Source organism: Protopterus annectens, chromosome 6.part0, assembly GCF_019279795.1.
Source record: "Protopterus annectens isolate FY-2018-M chromosome 6.part0, PAN1.0, whole genome shotgun sequence".
Taxonomy (NCBI): domain Eukaryota; kingdom Metazoa; phylum Chordata; order Ceratodontiformes; family Protopteridae; genus Protopterus; species Protopterus annectens.
Genome location: NC_056737.1, coordinates 1,726,712,034 through 1,726,732,382, shown reverse-complemented (window position 1 = coordinate 1,726,732,382; position 20,349 = coordinate 1,726,712,034).

Sequence of the window (20,349 nt, the reverse complement as noted above, 5' to 3'; positions counted from 1 at the left end):
TGGTTGACCACACCCCTTCCCATTGACCCCACCCATTCACCTGTCTCCTGCAACCCCCCTTTGATTTGAAGTCACAAGCCGCCACTGATGATCAGTGTGATATTGTCAATATAGTTTCATATATCTTGTAGCTTTTATCTTTGCTTTCCACTGAAAATTATCTCCCCAGTTGGACAATCCTTGCCAATTAATCTAAGAAAAAATTAACATCTTATTTTATCAGAATGCTTGCAGTTTTTTTTTTTTTTGAACAGATGTTAATCAGGGTCTTTTGTTTATCAACACAACCTGGTATGTTGAATTAATTCATTTAAAGATCTGTTCCATGTCTATAATATTACCAGCTTAAGACTGTTGTGGATAATTTTCCATTTTCTCAATTGGAGAAAAAATCATAGTCACTGATTGGAGTTTAATTTCTTATACACGTTTTTTTCCACAACTGACTTTTAGCAGATCTATCTATAGCTGATTAATGCCTTGTACATCTATTCTTCTCAATAGTTATTGCACTTCTCTGTTTTTTCAGATTATTGATTCATGCTATTGGGAAGGCTGTCACATTTGGTATCACTAAAATTTTTTTTCACCAAAGAGATTACCTAAAAGACAAAGAACTATATCAAACAAATAGTTCTGTATGCATGTTTTGTTTATTGTTTCCCAAATTTAGCACACATCCAATTGAATGGAATACATATCAAATCTGTGAAAGGACTGTAAATAATTTTGCTGAAAATGTCTGCATTAAATCATTGCAAAAAAGCATTTTTGAATGATCTTGACTTATTTTGGAAAAACGATTGGTCAATTTATTATTGAATCCTCTCGGAATTTTCTGCAGTAGCCTTTAGATTCATTAGAACACAATTAAAAGAGTCACATCTAATTTGTGCTTTACAATCATTTTAATACTAATACCTCAATGTATTGAATTTCAGTACTGTACCACAGACTTCCTCAGAACATGAGAGATTTATTTTAGTGGTAGGGGAAGCTATGGGTTATCAGAGTGTTTTAAAGCATAAACAAGGATGGGACAGCCCTTGGCTATTGAAAGGATGTCAGCATAAATAGGTAAAATAAAATCAGTACATATGAAACCTTAAACACAAATTGTCTCTTGCCCTTAAGAAGTTCATTCACTGAGATTGTGCAGTATCTGGCTTGCATTCAATTGATGAAGTATACTGAAGCCAGTTGTGAGTGCACATATACATAACTTCAACAGAGGGGAAAATACAATGCTTCTCAGACTAATTGTTACATATTTAATATCATTCACAGACACTAGTCTTCTAACGGTAGCAAATATTTCAGATTTGGTAGGCATATTTATTGAGTACTTAATTAACTTTTAATTTAGTATCCATGTATCTAAAGGAAGCAGATATATATAGCTCACCGGCTATAAAGAGTACATTATCCTCTCAGTCTCTCATCTGCTCCATCCTCAGAAAATGTTCTAAATTCTTAGAATCTCTGGTTCCATGAAGGCTCTGAGTTAGCACTGTGAAGGAAGATAAACAATAGTCATTGATGCATGCTAATGCTAATTATTTTTTCAGCGCAGAATGCAGATTCCATCTCAAACAGTAACACAGGCACAATCATATTCTTAATGTTTATCTGTAATGATGTGAAACCTCATACACATGAAGAACACAAAATAAGGCATTTTCCAGAACAAGGAAAGTCAATTTTCCAAACTGTTTAAGAAATTGTATAATATCTCTGTGTATTAATAGATATTTTTTATTCATCTTGACTATATCAATTATAACTGTTTCTTAGTTGTAATTTGCACTACGTACTTTGCTGAAAAATAAATAATTACTCAAAGTCCAATACACTGACGCATAGACATTGAGCAGCACATCCATCGACTTTACTTAAAAATACAAAATGTAGCATTTTTACTGAGTACAAATCCAGCTGCACCCACCACACTCCTGCATTTCTCCATATATTAACACTTGAGATTGCACAACAGTGGGTAAAAGGGTAAGCTTCCTCATACACTTTGTTCTGTGATCTCACACAAACTCATTGTTTCTTGTTGATTAACTAATAGGTTGACTAAAACAGATGAAGAAAATTGCAGTTGACCAATGGATAAGTTGACAAGAAGGAGTAAATCATTCAGCTTGTAGTAACCTCACCCCATTATAGACAAAAACAGTATTGTCAAAGACATTGTCTCTAATAATCCCAACTTAAACCTGTTGATGCCCTGATTTATTACTTTTGTAATTGGATCTTGTTCAAGACACAAAAAAATCTATGGCACTTACAGTAACAGTTTGTTTTTTGCTTACTTTTCGTTTCATGAGCAGATAAAATGGGGTTTTCCAAGACTGTTTCTAGCTATAAATCAAACCAGAAGCCAGAAGCAGACAAGGGTTTATAGATAAGTCTTCTTACAGTAAATAACATTGCACTATAGAACAACCATCCTTTAGCAGCAGAATTGGTAAACTGCAGATTGCAACATGCAAAGCAGACAACAGCTCGGCATAAATAGAAAGCTATACAGTTATAAGTCTAGGTTAGATTAACAACCATATAACTTAGAATATGGAAGGGCTAGTACACTTTAATCAGGACCCTGTGGACATTTTCAGGAAGAAAAGGCATCACAGAGGTGCAAATACATGTCTGCAGAGGTTAGGAAATTTTTAAAATGGGAAAGGATGTGTTCAGAATGGCACAATGATTTTTGCAAAATACTTTCTGTTATTGTAAGTGAAAATAAAGGGATTAACAGAGAGTATGAAGGCCAGTGTCTGGAGCTCTGTAGGTGTAATGTCAACAACTGCTGCCCTTATTATCATAAATGGACAGTACTTCCTGTGAAATGGATTACATATGAGACAAGAATACTAAATATTACTAATTTGTTAAACTGCATATGGTGCCCCATTCTAGTTATTTCTAAGGATAAGGCATAAAAATGTCCATATGGGACTTGGCCCCAGACAAAAGAAATAGAGTCAAAGCTTCATTGGTCTTGTATTGGTGCATCTTAGTCTTTGTGGCTCACCAAGAAAATGTTTTGCTGAACCTCTGCGCTTATAGACTATGGGTACCAGAAGCATTGGGTATTCAACTGTCTTATGGTAGAATGAGTTTCCCAGAGCATTACACGAGCTTAAGAAATATCCAAATTCCTATTCATTCCATCTCAAGTCTATTTGTCTGTACTTCTTTAGTACCATCAGTGTTTGATTGTCTCATGTGTCTCTGATCAGCAGGTACATATTTCTATGAAGTGCTTGTCCTTTGATATGCCTTTCTGCTGGCATTGTTTATCATTCTCTTGACTTAATAATAAGCTTTAATTTCCTTTAACATTCATGATATCTTTCAACATTTATCTGGCTAGGTATGGAGTCAGATCAATAATACCACTATTTCAAAAAAATAGCTCTAAATCATACTGTCATTGCCTATATGTACCATTTCTAGTGTACGATATGTGTAATAAACTGATTTCATAGTTATAATTTGTATTACATTATTTCCTACAAAACATTCTGTCTTGTCTGGTGTTCATTTTGCTTTGGCTAAAGGCTGTGGGAGTTTATGGAATGCAATGGCACACTTTAACATCAGTGGGCTTACTAACTATAGAATTAATATTTGACATGTTAATCTGTGTGTGTGTGTGTGTGTGTGTGTGTGTGTGTGTGTGTGTGTGTGTGTGTGTGTGTGTGTGTGTGTGTGTGTGTGTGTTTGCGTGGTATGTATCCATACTGTCACACACACACACAGACACGCACATACAAACACACACGCACATACACACGCACAGTATTGCACAGTTCTTCCTAGATGATTTGAGATAAAATAAGTAACATATAAAGAGGGTGGCACAATGGTGCAGCAGATAGCATTGTTAACTCCACTCACAGATAAAGGTTCCCTGGTTTGATTCTCAGCTGAGATGCCTTCTGTGTGGAGTCTGCATGTCTTTGTTGTGTTTGCATGGGTTTCCTCCTGGTGCTCCAGTTTCCTTTCCCATTCTAAAGACATGCAGTAGTTGGATTGGACACTTTAAATTAGCCATAGGTGTGAATGTGCACAAGACTGTGTGTGGTGTAGAAGAACAGTGGCAGTGCTAATGTTGCAGGGTTGCCTCCCGGCAGTGTGAACTTTAGCTCTATATGATCATCTCTGTTCAAGTGACACCCCAACCCCATGTGCAAAAATGGGAAAAATGGATGGATATAACGAACATATAAAGGGCTGGTTAACTTATATAATTGTAAGTTTATTAACTGTTGCATGGCTTGTGGAAAGATTATACAACAATTGCCATCTACTAAGTTCTAAGGTACAGCAGAAGAAAAAGAAATTGAAAAGCAATTTGATTTTGTTTCAGTTAACAGCACATGCTAAGTAAATATTTTTATCATTTTCTGTGCTACCACCAAGCCAGTGACATGTCTGCATACTTTTTTTCTGACTGTTTTCCCTAGAGGCAGAAGAGATAGATGGAAAATTCAAAAAAAAATGCTTATGCTTAGGCCTGCTTTCATGCTTAAAGAAGTAATTTATCTACTTTTTCTCCTGTGCAAAGTATATAGCTGTATTCCCTGAAAGAGACAACACTGATTTATTTTTATGAAATGACACTGTCTAATCAAAGAATTCACTAAGTACAGGCTATCTAAGACAGCTATGAGAGTAAGTCATCTACATGATAGTTTATCCCGTTAGAAGGAGTGGGAAGAGGAGGGCAGAAATAATTACTGGTAGGGTACAGTATATTTAAAAAAATCAGAAGAAAAAGGCATTTGAAGAAAAAAAGCAGTGGGTTAATCAGCTCGTGCGCAGAACACAGGGAGCAACAGTAAACATGAGCCTTTAATCTCTCTGTGGCTGCATGAACTGAGCTGTCATTATCTCCTCGCCTTGAAAAAGCTCTCTCATGTGGTCAGTGCAGCTGTGAGTGGTGTGCCTCAAAGCAGCTACAGAGTGGGATGGCCTACAAACAAACACACAGCAAAATCATGTAATTATGTGTGGTAACCTGAAGAAGGCAAGGGGGTAATGACCTCTTGCTTAACAGGTGCAAGAGTTAATAAGTGTGTTGCAAAGAAAAAAAATGACTAGTATGTTAGGGTCCCTCTTTAATGCCTCCATTGCAGTGGTCTCCTGCTCCATATTCCAAAGTGGGTCATATACTTTTTAAAGTGCAACATGAGAGCAGCTGAATTTCATCAGCATTTGTTACTAATCACTTAACTTCATGTGCAATTTTAACAAAGCATTTTAGCTTCAGTGCATCTCAAAAATGGGACTGATGTAAGAACGTATCCTGTTACACATCATCTGAGCTGAATATGAATTTGCTTACCCAGGAGGCAAACAAGTTGCAATTTCCCTAGCAGTCCTAGCTACTCATGTTCTCCTTTAATGGAAACAATTCATTCTGTAATTAAATAAATACATTTTCTTCTGTTTTATAAACACCCAAGAAGTTAGTTAAACATAAACAAAAAGTCTAAATATATCTCACATTACCGTCTTTAATGCATTTGATTTATTGTTTAAGGCTTCACTTCATACATAAGAATGACTTGACACATTAGAGAAATTAAATCAGCCCTACAGCAAACATGTATAATTAGCAAAATATCTAAATTAAGGATTTTTAAAAGTACGAAGAACAAAGAAGTTCCAGTTCTGAGGTAATCACAACACTAGTATGACATATTTTAATTTGGATGCATCTTCCATAAAGGCTAGAGTTCAGATCAGCAAGATGTTGCATACAGTAACAGCCTTGGGATTCATTAACATTGTGTACACATCACTCTAGAGCTAACATGATTGTCCATCTTAATATGAAGAACAGCAGCGCTAATAAAGTATGCAGGAAGCCAAGACACACAACACAATGAGCAACCTCAGCTCAAACCCACAATGCAGGCTTGCAGCCACATTGAGGTAAGAAAGGGCTTGACCTATGTGTGTTGTTGTTGTGTCTTTCGGGTTTTCCTGGTTAGGGGTCGCCACAGCGGATCCTATGTGTGTACAAGATGTAAATAAAGGAGTGTACACAAAAACTATGATCTAAAAGTGAGTGCATATGCATGACACAACAACAGCTAGATAAATTAGGAATACATAAAAGCAAGGGGAAGCCTGCCAGCAAGTGGGCAAGGAAGGCTGATACCGTTGTACAAGGCACTGACTGCATTAATGGACATGTGGAACATCACTGGTATTTACATTCACATTAAGAAAGACAAAACAGTCAGTAAAAATCCAGAAAGAAAAATGTGCTGTTCTCATGGGCATAAAAATTAAATTCGCAATACAAGAATACTGAAAAAGCAAATACAGTAATGTGGGGACTAATGGAATGAATTAAGGAACACCTGCACATACTACTGAGAAAAGTACTGAAAGTGGATACAATTGCAGCTGTGGCAGTAACATGCATCATATGGTAGGCAATGAGACTGAACACATCCAAATCATAAAGTGATATCCAGAAGGCTATGCCACAGAAACAGAACTGTCATGTGGAGTAGAAAATAAATTATTATACTGTGTAAATCATTACAGATTTGTAAAACATAACAGGTGAGATGTATGTATACTGGAGATGTGGGACACATCTGGACAACTATTCCAAGATAGAAAACTTGCCATAAACAGTTATATGGAGGCAGATCAATACCAATTGTGTTTATGTCTGTATATAAATATGGGTATGAAAGTTACCTCTAAGGAGAATTAATCACAACATGTGTGCATTATATCATTATTGTTTATGAGCAACTGCAGCATGCAGCATTTTAAAGTATTATGTGATAGGAATAGAAAGCATGTGTTACTATGTAAGAATTGTGTTAAGTGTGTAACAGCTGTGCTACCACACATACACACTTAGCATAATACCATACCTCTCATCGGTCCAGATTTTTGCAGAATGTCCAGATTTTTGGTTCATAATTTTGATTTGTTCCTCATAGAATTTGTGGTTTTCAGCTATCAGAAAGCACACATTTTAAAGGATCATGAGAAATGTATGAAGGAAGGGATTATGTGTCAGTCAGTCTACACTATTCTACTGATAACTGAAACATCCCATAAGGAGTACATTAAACCTTCAAGCTTGTAATACATATAATAATGATGGGCTCCTCATACTTCTGTCAGTATTACTTTCATTCATGCAGAGGGACCAAGCATATTAGCATGAGGAGCAACATATGAATGCAGCCAAAGGCAAAACTTCATCAGTTTTTTTTCCATAGGATGGGAAGTTCACTTGGCTATTTTGCAGACACCCTAGTGGTTATGGACATCAACTGGGTGTGACAACTCTGTGTTTCTAAAGGTTAGCCAAACAGTCCACTTATGCTGTGTTGACGAGACCATAAAAAGGCTGAAACATGCATGTCTACAGCTATTGGGTTTTGGCTATACTGGCCTGAATTTGTCCATTACAGACTTAAAAAGAAAAATGTCATAGGCATTCAAAACTACCATAAAGCTGAAACGGTATACCTTCATTTCATCATCAGGAAGTTGTACGATGCACCAAAGTGTGAAATTATGTATAATGATGTTTGGAGACATTTGGAAATGTCTCCTGACATTTATTGTTGTGCTGCAGTTCGAAAATGGTCAAATCTGGTTTTCCAAATTACTATTTTCGACATATTTTTTGTGACATGTTGTGTTTCAGCATTTAACGTTGCACAATAGTGTGATCTTACAAATGCCTTTCTAACAAATGAAGGTATACCAGCTGAAACACCTGATGTCCTTAAAGGGTCATTTACATATATTTCATGTGCCTCTAATACAAGAGGTTTAAGGAATCACACAATGGAGACTCTAGCTTGCCTAGATTTTCTTGTAGTTTTTACTGATTGGTTTGTCTGTGTGACCTTTTAACTCATAAGTGTATAAGCTGAGGAATACAGATTTTTACATGAGTGAACATGCACCTACATCTGACAACCTTGTTACTGTTGCACTATTTGGTGTTCCTTTGCTGGAGTAACAACTTGAGGAAAATATATTTTTCTCTGGAAACATTTCTCATTGCATTTATTTTTATAATTATCTTACACTCTGAAGCCAAGTTCATTTTCACAGCCAACAACAAAGTCTTAGCACATGTGAAATTATTTTTTGAGTTTTTGCCATAGTACATGAAGTGCTCGTTGTCTACAGTCATTCCTGACTAGTGATAGTGCTCCATGCCAACTGCCGTGCAAAGAAAAAGAAATAATACAAGTGGTGAAAATGTCTGATGAGCTGTTGCTTTAAAAGTAATTTTTGGGATGACGAATATTGAGGAATGTGCCATACAGAATGTACAGGAGGTGATGTTGTCCACGGCATATTCCAGTGCAATGTACACTTGGGATCATTATAAATATATGCCACTGAAGTAATGTTCAAACATGTTTAGAAAGCTGCATTGCTGTACTTTATATTTCACTAATTCATCATCTTCCTAATTGTATTTCCTTGTGGTATTGCAAATGTACTTTTATTTCACAGCACACAGAAAAAAGTGTTATTAATATAGTCAGTGATGTGAGCAATGATGGTGACAAAGGTCAAATTATCATGTTTAGCAGCATTAGTACACAATTAGATTGCAACATTAACATTATACATTGCATGTGTAGCTCAGCTTAAAGATAAACAGGATCACATATGTATTATTGTTTCATTGGTCTGTGTCTCTCTGTAGTTATTTATTTTTCTATGTAATTATTTCATAGAATACTGTGGTCTCTCTCTGTCTCTGCAGTTAGTGGGGGCAATTGTGTTTCACTTCATTAATATTCAGTATTAAGCTCTTAGCCTAGAAGGTTTATGTGTAAACAACAACAACAACAACAAGTCACATATCTCTGAACTTATCACTGCTCAAAATCTGAGTTGTTTAGCTTCTGCTACATACCTACAATCAACTGCATTACTAGCTGAGTTAAATACAGACTTGCAGTGTTAAAGATTGTACTGCATTTTATTTTATTTTTCGGTGTGTTTAATTGTTTCTTTGGTCTGTGTCTCTCTGTAGTTATTTATTTTTCCATTTAATTGTTCACAGAACACTGTGGTCTCTCTCTGTCTCTGCAGTTAGTTTCCCACCCGCTCTCCCTGTTCTTGTTCTGGTATTAATCTTGGTGGCTATGGAATTGCCTGCCTCTCCTGTAAATTCGTGTTTGAACACTCCTCCTGGGACTATCTCAATTGCTCACTCAACTGGGTACAGTGAGATCATATTTTGACTTCAGAGACTCCTACCAGTCCAATCTGTTCAGCTCTATCCCAGCTCTGTTCCAGTCTAGTGTCACTAGCTCATTCTACCTAATACAGAGAGAACATTTGTGAAAGGCATGCCACTTAGGTCCTTCATTTTGAATTATTCTTCTGTTTCTCCTTTCTCCCTTTCCACTTTCCAAAAAAAAATTCTAAGCTTGTTTCCTGCCTTTTCTGTAACTAGTTTAGTCCAGACACAGATTTGCTGTAACCAGGACTGTTTGTAAGGTTCTGATCCCCCAAAGCCTTCCTGTGTTGGAGGGAAGCCTTCTAGCTTATCAGTGGGAGTGGTAAGCACTAGGTAGCCTATCTAACACAAGAGTGGTTTCTGGCCCAGAAATTGTAGTTTATTGGCAGTTTGGCAGTTTTTCCATCTCTTTCAACTTTTTGGTTTAAAAGCCCACATTTGGGCTTGTTTCCTACCTTTCTTGTAACTATTCTAGTCCAGATACAGATTTGTTGTATCCAGGACTGCTTGTAAGCTTCTGAGCCTCCCACACCTTTCTGTGTTGGAGGGAAGCTTTCTAGCTTATCATTGGGAGTGGTAAGCACTAGGTAGCCTATCTAACACAAGAGTGGTTTCTGGCCCAGAAATTGTAATTTATTGGCCATTTGGGGCAGTTTTTCCATCTCTTTCAACTTTCTAGTTTAAAAGCCCGCATTTGTGCTTCTTTCCCACCTTTCCTGTAACTAGTCTAGTCCAGATACAGATTTGCTGTATCCAGGACTGTTTGTAAACTTCTGAGCCCACAAGCCTTTCTGTGTTGGAGGGAAGTATTTTAGCTTATCAGTGAGAGTGGTAAGCACTAGGTAGCCTATCTACCACAAGATCCATGTACAGATTCTTAGTTTTAGCACTTGAATTTGCTTATTTGTGCTCAGCACTTGTTCGGAATTTGTTGTTAGCACTAAATAAGCTACAAATTACTACAGCACTCAACCTTCCTCTTTACCTAGAGGAAAACAGTGTTTGTACTTAATTTCCTCACTTGCTTAGAGAAAAACAGTTCTTATATGAGGAAAATAGTTTTTTATTCAGGCATGTCCAAGGGTCAGTTCCCAGTGTTCTCTCCTGTCTATCTGATGAATCTGGGCATCTTGAGGCAATGTAGCAATTGCCTCATGTACACAGATAACCCTCTCCTCCTACCACCCAACACCACAGCTTCTGAGAGATGCACTTATCTAGCCTAACTGGAGGTAAAGCTCTCTCCAACCAAGAATGAACTTGACAGTCAAGAGGAGAAGGTAAACACTTGCACCACACCACACTCATCACATAGTCCCACTAAACCTACACCACCAAAATTCACACATAGAAACACAAAAACATTCACAGAGGCTCTCAATAATAATCTGCTCAAGCAACAGAGACCTTCAAAGCTGAAACGCAAGCAACCTCCACCCCCCAACAAAACCCAAATGACACATAGCCCACAGACTCAATGTGCCAATAAAACACAGCCCATAAGGCAAACCAGCAAACCCAACACAATAGTCATAGGTGATTCTATAGTCAGGCACACTGATGTCCCACTCACCAGGCTAAACAAGGAGAAGGTTACTGTCAGCTGCCTGACGGGTGCCAGGATCTGCCACATAAACCCACACACTCACGTCACTCCACAACAAGTACAAATATGACTCTGTCATTGTACATGTTGGTGTAAATGACCTGAGATGTACCTCCCTGGACTACATGAAAAGAGACATGGAAGAGCTCTCCGATCTTGTAGCCCAGGCAGGTATGACTCTAGCCCTGAGTAGCATCCTGCCATCACCCAGAATGATACTGCAGTACAAGGACAACATGATTGACTTCAACAAATGGCTAAGCTTCTGGAGTCATTCTAAGGGGATCCAGTATCTGTCTGCCTGGGACGACATGGTCAACAGACCATGATACTTTGCCAGAGATGGCCTGCACCTGTCGCCCCTGGGATTTCGGATACTGGCTAAGGCTCTTGCCATCCCTATAGTGCCTTTTTTAGGCAAGGTTCAAATGACAAATTCACCACCATAACATGAACAGGCAAACACAAACTGAAAGTAATGCTACTCAATGCTAGAAGTCTAAATCTCAAAATGCACTCACTCGAGGCACTCCTTAAAATGGAGAACATCGATATCTGTCCAGTAACTGAGACCTAGTTCAAGGCTCTAGAGAGCACCACTGCATTACCAGGCTATAATTCATATCACACTTTTCGGCCATCTAACCTTAACCAGAACACCAAAGGTGGAGGTGTGTCCATATTCATTAAGGATATACACACCTCCAGGCTAGTTGCATCCGAGGTTATCTAAGTGCAACTAACTCTGGGCAAAACTGCAATCTAAATTGTACCTTGCTACAGATCCCCACACCATGCCCCAGGATTTCCACTCCTCTTTTCTTGATATACTGGAAAATATTAGGGTTCAACCATACACCCTAAAAATGGGTGATTTCAACTACCCCACCATTAACTGGGAAAACTACTCATCTACTAACTCCTTTGCTCAACACTTCCTGGAATTCATAAATTCAAGTACCCTGGATCAACTTATCCACACCCCCACCAGGGGCAACAATATCCTATACCTAGTCATTACCAACATGAGTGCCCGGTGTTCTACACCTGAAATCAACTCTTCATTGGTCATATCTGACCATAAGCTAATCACCCTTGATATCCGCATCCTGCCCCCACCTACCATTAAGGAAACCATAGTAAACAATTTCTCCAAAGCCAACTTCATGCTTCTTAAGATAAAAGTGGTGAACTTCATGACACCCATGCAGAGGGACAATACAGTTACAACTGCTGTATCCTACACAAATGCACTCTATAAGCATTTACACGAGTGCAGGGATTGTGCTGTCCCAAACAGAATGAAGACACTATCCTCCAAAAAAAGGAAACCAATTTAGTGGTCCCCTGCCATAAACAAACTGTACAACAGAAGGAAGAAACTGTTGGAAAAGAGAGTAAAATCCCATGACTGGAGGAGCTCCCTAGTCAGCCTCAGTAAGAAGCTGAGATCCCTTATAAGATCCTCCAAAGCTAGCTATGAAAACAAAATTGCCACTTATTCTAAGGGCAACCACAAAGCATTCTATAGCTATGTCAAGAAACTCAATGGCAACACCCAGATCTGCTCTGAGTTACAGCACAACGGTACGAAAATTACAGAACCAACTGATATTGCCAACATTCTGGCAGATAGGTTCAGTGCTAACTTTACCAACCACTCACCCCCTAAAGGGCACATATTTTTACAGGAAGAATGCAGAGTCCCTGTAATCACATCTATGCAGGTAAAAGCTGCATTCTCTAAAACCAAAAACACAGCATCTATGGCACTGGACAACATCACAGGCTGCGTTTTACACAAACTTCAGAACGAACTGGGTCCCCACTGAAGCACCATGTTCAGTCATAGTCTAACATCAGGCCATGTGCCCACTGAATGGTGCACAGCAACAGTTATCCCACTCCACGAAGGGGGATCCACCACTGATCCTGGGAACTATTGCCCTATTAGCCTGATGAGCCTGGTCTGCAAGGCCTTGGAACATATCATCATGAAGCTCATAAACAAAGACACTGGAAACCTCCAAACTCTGGACCCCAGCCAGTACGGGTTTGTGAAAGGCAGATCATGCCTTCTGAACCAGATCAACTTCTTTGAGGCAGTCACCAAAATCGTAGATGAGGGTAAGTTGGTTCACACATCCTATCTTGACCTCGCCAAGGCTTTTGACACCATCCCCCATTCTGGAATTATAGCTAAACTCACTAAACTAGGTATAAATCCCTACATCACAAGATGAGTTGCCAACTAGCTCACTGATAGAACCCACACTGTAAAAGTTGCAGAATCCAAATCTGACTTCAAACCAGTGATGGATGAGTACCACAGGGTTCAGTCCTGGGACCTCTCCTGTTTGGTATCTACTTCTCTGAAGTACAGGTTAACACAGAAGGCCTCTGGCTAATGAAGTTTGCAGATGACTGCAAACTAGGAGCCATAGTTGAGTCCCCAAATGATGTCGACATCCTACAGAAGGGACTCACTGAGACAGGTGTCTGGTGTCAGAGCCATGGCCTCAAGCTCAATGTCAGAAAGTGCATTGTCATCCACTTTGGTAAAAACTCTGTACCCATGAACTACCACATAAACGGCAGTCTACTTAATGCCAAATGTGTGATAAGAGACCTTAGGACCCAGGTGGACAGTAGTCTCTCCTTTGATAATCACATCACCCCAGTAGTCAGGAAATCCTTCTGTGTGGCACACCTCATCACAAAAGGGTTCTCATCCAGGAAAAAAGAGGTCATTGTTCCTGTCTACTCAACACTCATTAGACCCATTATAGAGTTCAACACCCCTTTTGGAATGTACCTCACAAGACATCTGCAGCAGCTGGAAAGGCCACAGAAGTACCTCATAAAGAGGATTAATGGCCTCAAACAGATGCCCTACACTGACCGTCTCAAAAAAGGCCAGCTTTACTCTGTAGCATATTGCCTACTCCAAGGAGATCTCTGCCTAACATATAAAGCTATGTTACTCCCAGAGCTGTTGGGCATGCTACACCTTAAGAAATCCCAATCCCTCTGAGCTACATGCTCTAGGGGCCTAAATCTTTTCACCACAATAAACAAGACATGCTGGAGGGATAGATTCCTGTCCCAGAGACTTCCTATACTCTGGAACAAGCTACCCATCAATGTCAAGCAAAGTTCCTCATTAGCACTCTTCAAGAAAAATCTTGATGAGTGGATGATAAATAGGAAATACACCCCGAGGATCACTTCTGTGGCTCTGCACGTGAGGGGCACAGGAAATTAACTTTCTTGGGTGGAGTAAGCCAGGGAACCTTGTTGGCTAGGCTTACTTAGGCCCTTGGGCTGATTGCCTAGTACCTATTTATGAACCTATGAACCTATTATGTTACATAAAAGTAAACTGTTCTTAATGTGGATGCAAACTCGGCACTGCTTTTGCTGTTAGTCAAGACATACTTCATTAATACATTCAGCCACTGAAAAAGTTACAGAACAAATACAAGTTTCAGCATTCAGTATCACCGCCAGTCTCATTTGTATGACTGATGGCTGAGTTTTTGCTCGTACAAAATTAATTTTTGAGTTTTTGCCATTTGAGGTGAAGTGCCGTAGGTGATCCCTGATGCCAACTGCAGTGCAAAGTATGAAGCCAAAAAAAAAATATATATCTATATATATATATATATATATATATATATATATATATATATATATATATAAGGTATCCATAAGTCTGCTAATCTGCTAATATCCATGCAGTCAGACTGTTGTAATATTTTCTATCACAGTACAGTTGTGTGTCTGTGATCATTGAAGAAGTAAAGATGGCAAAGGATAGGTTACAAACAACTATCTGTAAGGTAAGCTGTTGTGCATTACTGCACTGTATTATGTTTGCCATAACCATGATCCCTTCTTTTTACGTTGTATATATGCCATGTGTTACAGCCACCTTGTTAGCTATTTTCATTCCATGTCTGCGCAGGCACCTCGTTTTCTTGCAAAATGTTAATAAATGTGTATCATGGTTCACTCCTAACTCAGTAACTATAACTCATAACCTTTTTAGTAAGACTTAGTTCTCTGAAAGACCTTCTGTAAGTGTAAATCTTATTAGCAGGGATGGTAAACAAGAAATTAAATGACCGGAACTGCTAATGAAGCACACTTGTAAGGCATTACCTAGCCAAAGCTCTTAATATACACTCTTGCACTACTTGTGTGTGCATGTCATTGTGTAGGAACTAACACCCTGTTTACCTGCCCAGCAAGTCAAACAGACCGAGTGATTCAGAAGTTATAAGTTGCAATACAATTATGCAAAATGCCCAGGCGGTGAAATTATACCATATAAGGAGGGCATATGGCTATGGAACTTCCATTGTGATATGGAAAATTCCTGGGTTTCACAACTGCTGGCAAACAAATTGCTCACGACAAAACTGTTGATTTGCAATACAGGATAACTGTCTGAAATATTTCAAGGTATGTAATCTTCCATACAATTATTGTTTCATAGTATATGTTCATAATTTATTTGCAATGAGTGCTGTGTAACCTGGCAGTGTTTTTGAGTAACAACCTTTTTGTTATTGCAGTATTCCCTTACTTGTATGTAATTGGGTTGGGCAACATCCTTAGATGTTCAGACATGCCTGAATTGTAGGATTTATGTACTTTATTGCTAAAGACATCAAATGTTCTCTGGGTATGCTGATCTATTTGCCTAGTGTTGTGTAATATTCTTCTATATATGTGAAATAAGTTTACTTTCCTCTGTAACTATTATCCTGGGTGATGCCTATGATGATGTTATGTGGCTCTCATTGTTATTTTTAGGCTGTTTTGTACAATGCTAAGTGATGACTGCATAATGATATATATTGATCTCCATAGAAGGTACTGTCAGCAATGCCAGGGAGAAGTAGGCAGTGGATGTATGACTTCCACCAGCCTAGCTAGCTGGAATTTTGTAAATAATTATATGCCATTTGTATATCAAGCTTATGTGTACAGATGCTTGTGCTGAAAATGTATTTGTGAGGTTTGCTTGTGTTGAATGTATCAACAGTGCACCCTGATGGGATGAAGAGAAATGTACATGTAATATGGTAACTGAATTAAATGTATATGCTTTAAGAGAGGTCACTAGCACAGCAAAGGCTAACCAGCTGGCTTATTTAAGAAAAATAAAGGAAATGTAAATGAGCTGTTAAACCATTAAAAGACACCCTGCAGTGCTGAATGGGACCAGTGACAGTAGTTTTGGGAGGGGCCATTATCTGTTAGCTTTTGCAAAGAGGGGGGGGATTTGCAAATGCTTCTGGTTCCTAAGCACTCCCATAAAAGCTCTAAATGTGTATTGTAGCAGTTTGCTAAACTCCTGTCCAAACTTCAAAAGCTGATATTGTGGGAACCTAGAGTCAGGTGAACAGATGAGGTCATTAGGCAAGTCATCTTGGATATTATCTTTTACAGGGAGTAATCTCAGAGTATTGAGTATTCTGTTTTGGGAAACCTGGCTAGAAATGCCCTCACCCATAGCATCTTGCCTTGTGGTAGTACGTAACTTAACTAGGGAACAGTAAAATTCTATTAGATTCAGTTAGGAATATAGTGAAGCTTAGTTTAGATATTGTTTTTCTTTACTTCTCTGAGTCAGTCTGTTTAAGTTCTTTTCAATATTTCCTGTGATCTGAACTCTGTGGTTTACTGTGAACACATATTCAGTATTTTCATGTACTTTTATTATTTATTATTAAATATATTTATAATGTTTATTGTGGCTGATCCTTGTAGAAAGTACTTAAGCTTTGAGAGTGCTTATATTTATTTGTGACACAGTGTAGGCCACTCCAGAAGGCCTAGCTGTCTTGGTGAACTATTACCATTTGTATTAGTATTAATATTACACAGTATAATTGGATACACTTTTAAGAGCCTTATAGTAAATGACTGGTGGCAGTGATAACTACCTTATCGTCTGAACAAAGTTAGTAGAGTATTTATTCTGTGACAACCTTTCCCAGGTGTGTGTGTGTGTCTGTGTGTGTCTGTGTGTGTGTGTGTGTGTGTGTGTGTGTGTGTGTGTGTGTGTGTGTGTGTGTGTGTGTGTGTGTGTGTGTGTGTGTGTGTGAAAATTAAATCTTAAAGAGTGTGTGTGACAGCTACTTGGGGCAGGAACATGAAGCGCTGGGTTTACAGAGAGGGTGCTGGAGGACTTTGCTTGGACAATCTGCTGAGAACCTAACATTACAGCTGTACCAGTGGGGAGTCATTGGGGATCTAGAGGAAGACAGATAAAAGGAAATCCGGACCTCAGACTGAGTGTGTTCCCTGTTTGCTCTTAAAGGAAATTGTATTAGATGCAGAGAGGTCTGCATCTGGAAATACTAAGTGTGTCCATTTGTATTCAAAGTGCACGTCCCTGTCCAGTGTCAGTGGTGAGGATTTAGGATCCCTGATTACTGGTCCAGCATGGGGATGATACATATTGGTGGCCATCACATATTGAGAGCAGTGGTGGGCATCACAATGATATATATTGATCCCCATATGTAGAACAGACTGTACTAGCAGCCCCACCCCACTAGTTGTGTTGTTTGGTCTCATATACATTTTCTCCTCTTATCACCCCTGGTATATGGCTCTAAATCCCCAAACTAAGGGGTCATCTTTACAGAAACCACCATTTTTAGATGCTGAAAATGAGGTCATAATACAGGCCTTCTATCTCTTTGGGGCACAGCTACTACATGCACTTTCTACAGACAAGTGACAGTGTCTGGCAGCAGGGAGTCAAAAATGTAGGCACTGTGGGTGGTCATGGTAATGATTACAAAATGGTTCAACACAGGGCTACTGAGATGACTAAAAAGGCTTCTGACAGAGCAAAGACTGTGGCACAGGAGCAGAGGCTACTGCTGATGAGTCATCTACTGAACCACCACTCACTGAGCCAGAGGAGTTTCTGTTGACTACAATGGATCCTGGCAGCTCAGAATAGTTTGACAGTGCAGTGCTGGATTATGGGGCAGAGGTAAAAGAAAACCAGAGGACTCCTTCTAGTGAGTCTTCAGGTATGCCATTCAAATATATAACTTAAGGTATTCTTTACAATTTCTATTAAGTTGTAGTGAGTTACTGCTTATAATGCTTATAATATTGGATGGCACAGTGGCACAGCAGTTGCACTGTCACCTCACAACAAGAGGTTCCCCAATTCAATTCTTAGCTGGGGTGTCTTCTGTGCAGAGACTGCATGTCCTTCCTGCTTTCATGTGGGTTTCCCCTGGGTGCTCTGGTTTCGTCCCACATTACAAAGACATGCATCTGGAGCATTTCTCCCTGGGCCTCCACTGAAAATTGGCTTTGTTCCAAGTCAGACTTTCCTGGTAAACAAATGTTAAATAAATACAAAAATAAATAATACCTATAGCAATTGAAATATATGTGTCTAGAGACATCTTTAATTGATGTACAACAGCCACCTGAATATGACCATAATTATTTGGTATTAGTTATGTGCATTACCATCTATGATTATTTGCATGTGTGATTGATTTATTTAACAGTAGGTATTACATTTTATTATTGTTTCTGTTTGGTTTTATTTTTATGTTTTCTTGTAGTATTCACAAGTGCGACATTGCCTGGCACCAGCACTTTGGACCTCCCTACACCTAATGTTAGATGATTGGTAGCCTCTGGCAATGATGGCAGTGATGAACAAACCTAGAATGGATTTGCAGAGGGTAAGTCTGACAAGAGTGTTATGGCTTACTCATCCCCTTGCCACAGTATGGACATAATCATGATGTCTTTGCATAATCATGACGCAGACCCATCTGAGAGTGGACTGGTCAGTTGACCAGGGTAGTGTGGTTATCACAGTTACAGAGCTGGCAGAATCTCCCCCTATCCTTCCCAAGGGTGAAGTACAATACATGAAGTGTTGGGAGATAACTCAGAGAAGGTAATGCTTACAGCTCTCCATAAGATGTTGGTCAGTCAGCAGATGTTGTGCATTCTGATACGAGACATTGTGAACTGTGTATTGCACAGGATGAATGACACACTGGACCATGCAGTCTCTATTCTGTATCATCTACTGAAGAAGAGCAACAGCCATGAGGCTGGGCTGCCAGTGTATCATCAGATGTCAACTGATGTGGCCATGGATGTGCTAAATCCAACTCCCACAGTTGTAGCACTTTCACTGCTTCATTAGTTGTAGATGTGTCCACACCCAGACGTGGTCATCCATTTGGTCATGGTTGTAGTAGCAAAAATAGTCATGATCACAGCTTATCCAGCATATATCATTCACATTCAAGTAACATTCTGAGATCAATCCAGTATGGTGGAACTAGCAGTGCAACTCCTGGGAGAGGTAACTCACATGGTAGGGGGCATCCACGATCAACTTGATCCTCTACCATGAACAACTCAAACCTACCCAGGATGTTAGGGCATAGAGTTGGCACAAATACTTTGGCTGTATCCCTACAGACTAACACACACACACACACACACACACACACACACACACACACACACACACACACACACACACACACACACACACTTCAAAAATGGAGTTAATTTCATCTGACGATACTGGCCCTGAGCATACATAATTGATATTACTTCATCTGTCACACTAGAACATCCTTCCTCTATGCCAGGCTTCCTCCTGTACCCCCTTGCCCCCCCACACACACACACACATGCACAGACACACATGCACACACATACAGACACACACGCGTGCACACACATACACACACACACACACACACGCACACACACGCACACACACACACACACACACACACACACACACACACACACACACACACACACACACACACACACACACACACACACACACACACACACTCACACACTCTAGCTCTGCAAATGATGATGATTGTGAGCTGTCCTTTTCACAAGATGTGATTTACAGTTCCCTATGTATGATGTACAGAATAGCAGGCCAATGCTTATTTAGTCAAAGGTCATGTTTTTATTAGGGTATGTAATTATATTCACTTTTGTTTAGTCTGCTTAACTTCACTACTGATATTAATAGTAGTAGTAGTAGTCGTAGTGGTAGGCAGTAGTAGTTGTGTAGTCCCACTTGCTCAGCCCTTTGTGCAGATGATGATGAGATTGCCCTGTCCCCTACTAGGATGTCTCACTTGGGCTGCTTATGTCTGATGCACATAATGAGCAGGAAATGTATGTTTTAAGCAAATACATTTTATTTGTACTCTAGGATTACAATTTGTCATTTATGTCTTAACATATTTGCTTTCCTTCTCTACTGACATGCAGATGATGTTGATATTTTCCTAAACCTTGTGGGGCTGTTTGACATGGGTCTGCTTATGCCTGATTCACAGAGTGGCAGCAAAATGATTTGAAAGTAAGACTTGCGTTGTGTTTGAATGCATCATAGTTGATGTCTGTATTTGCTGCATAT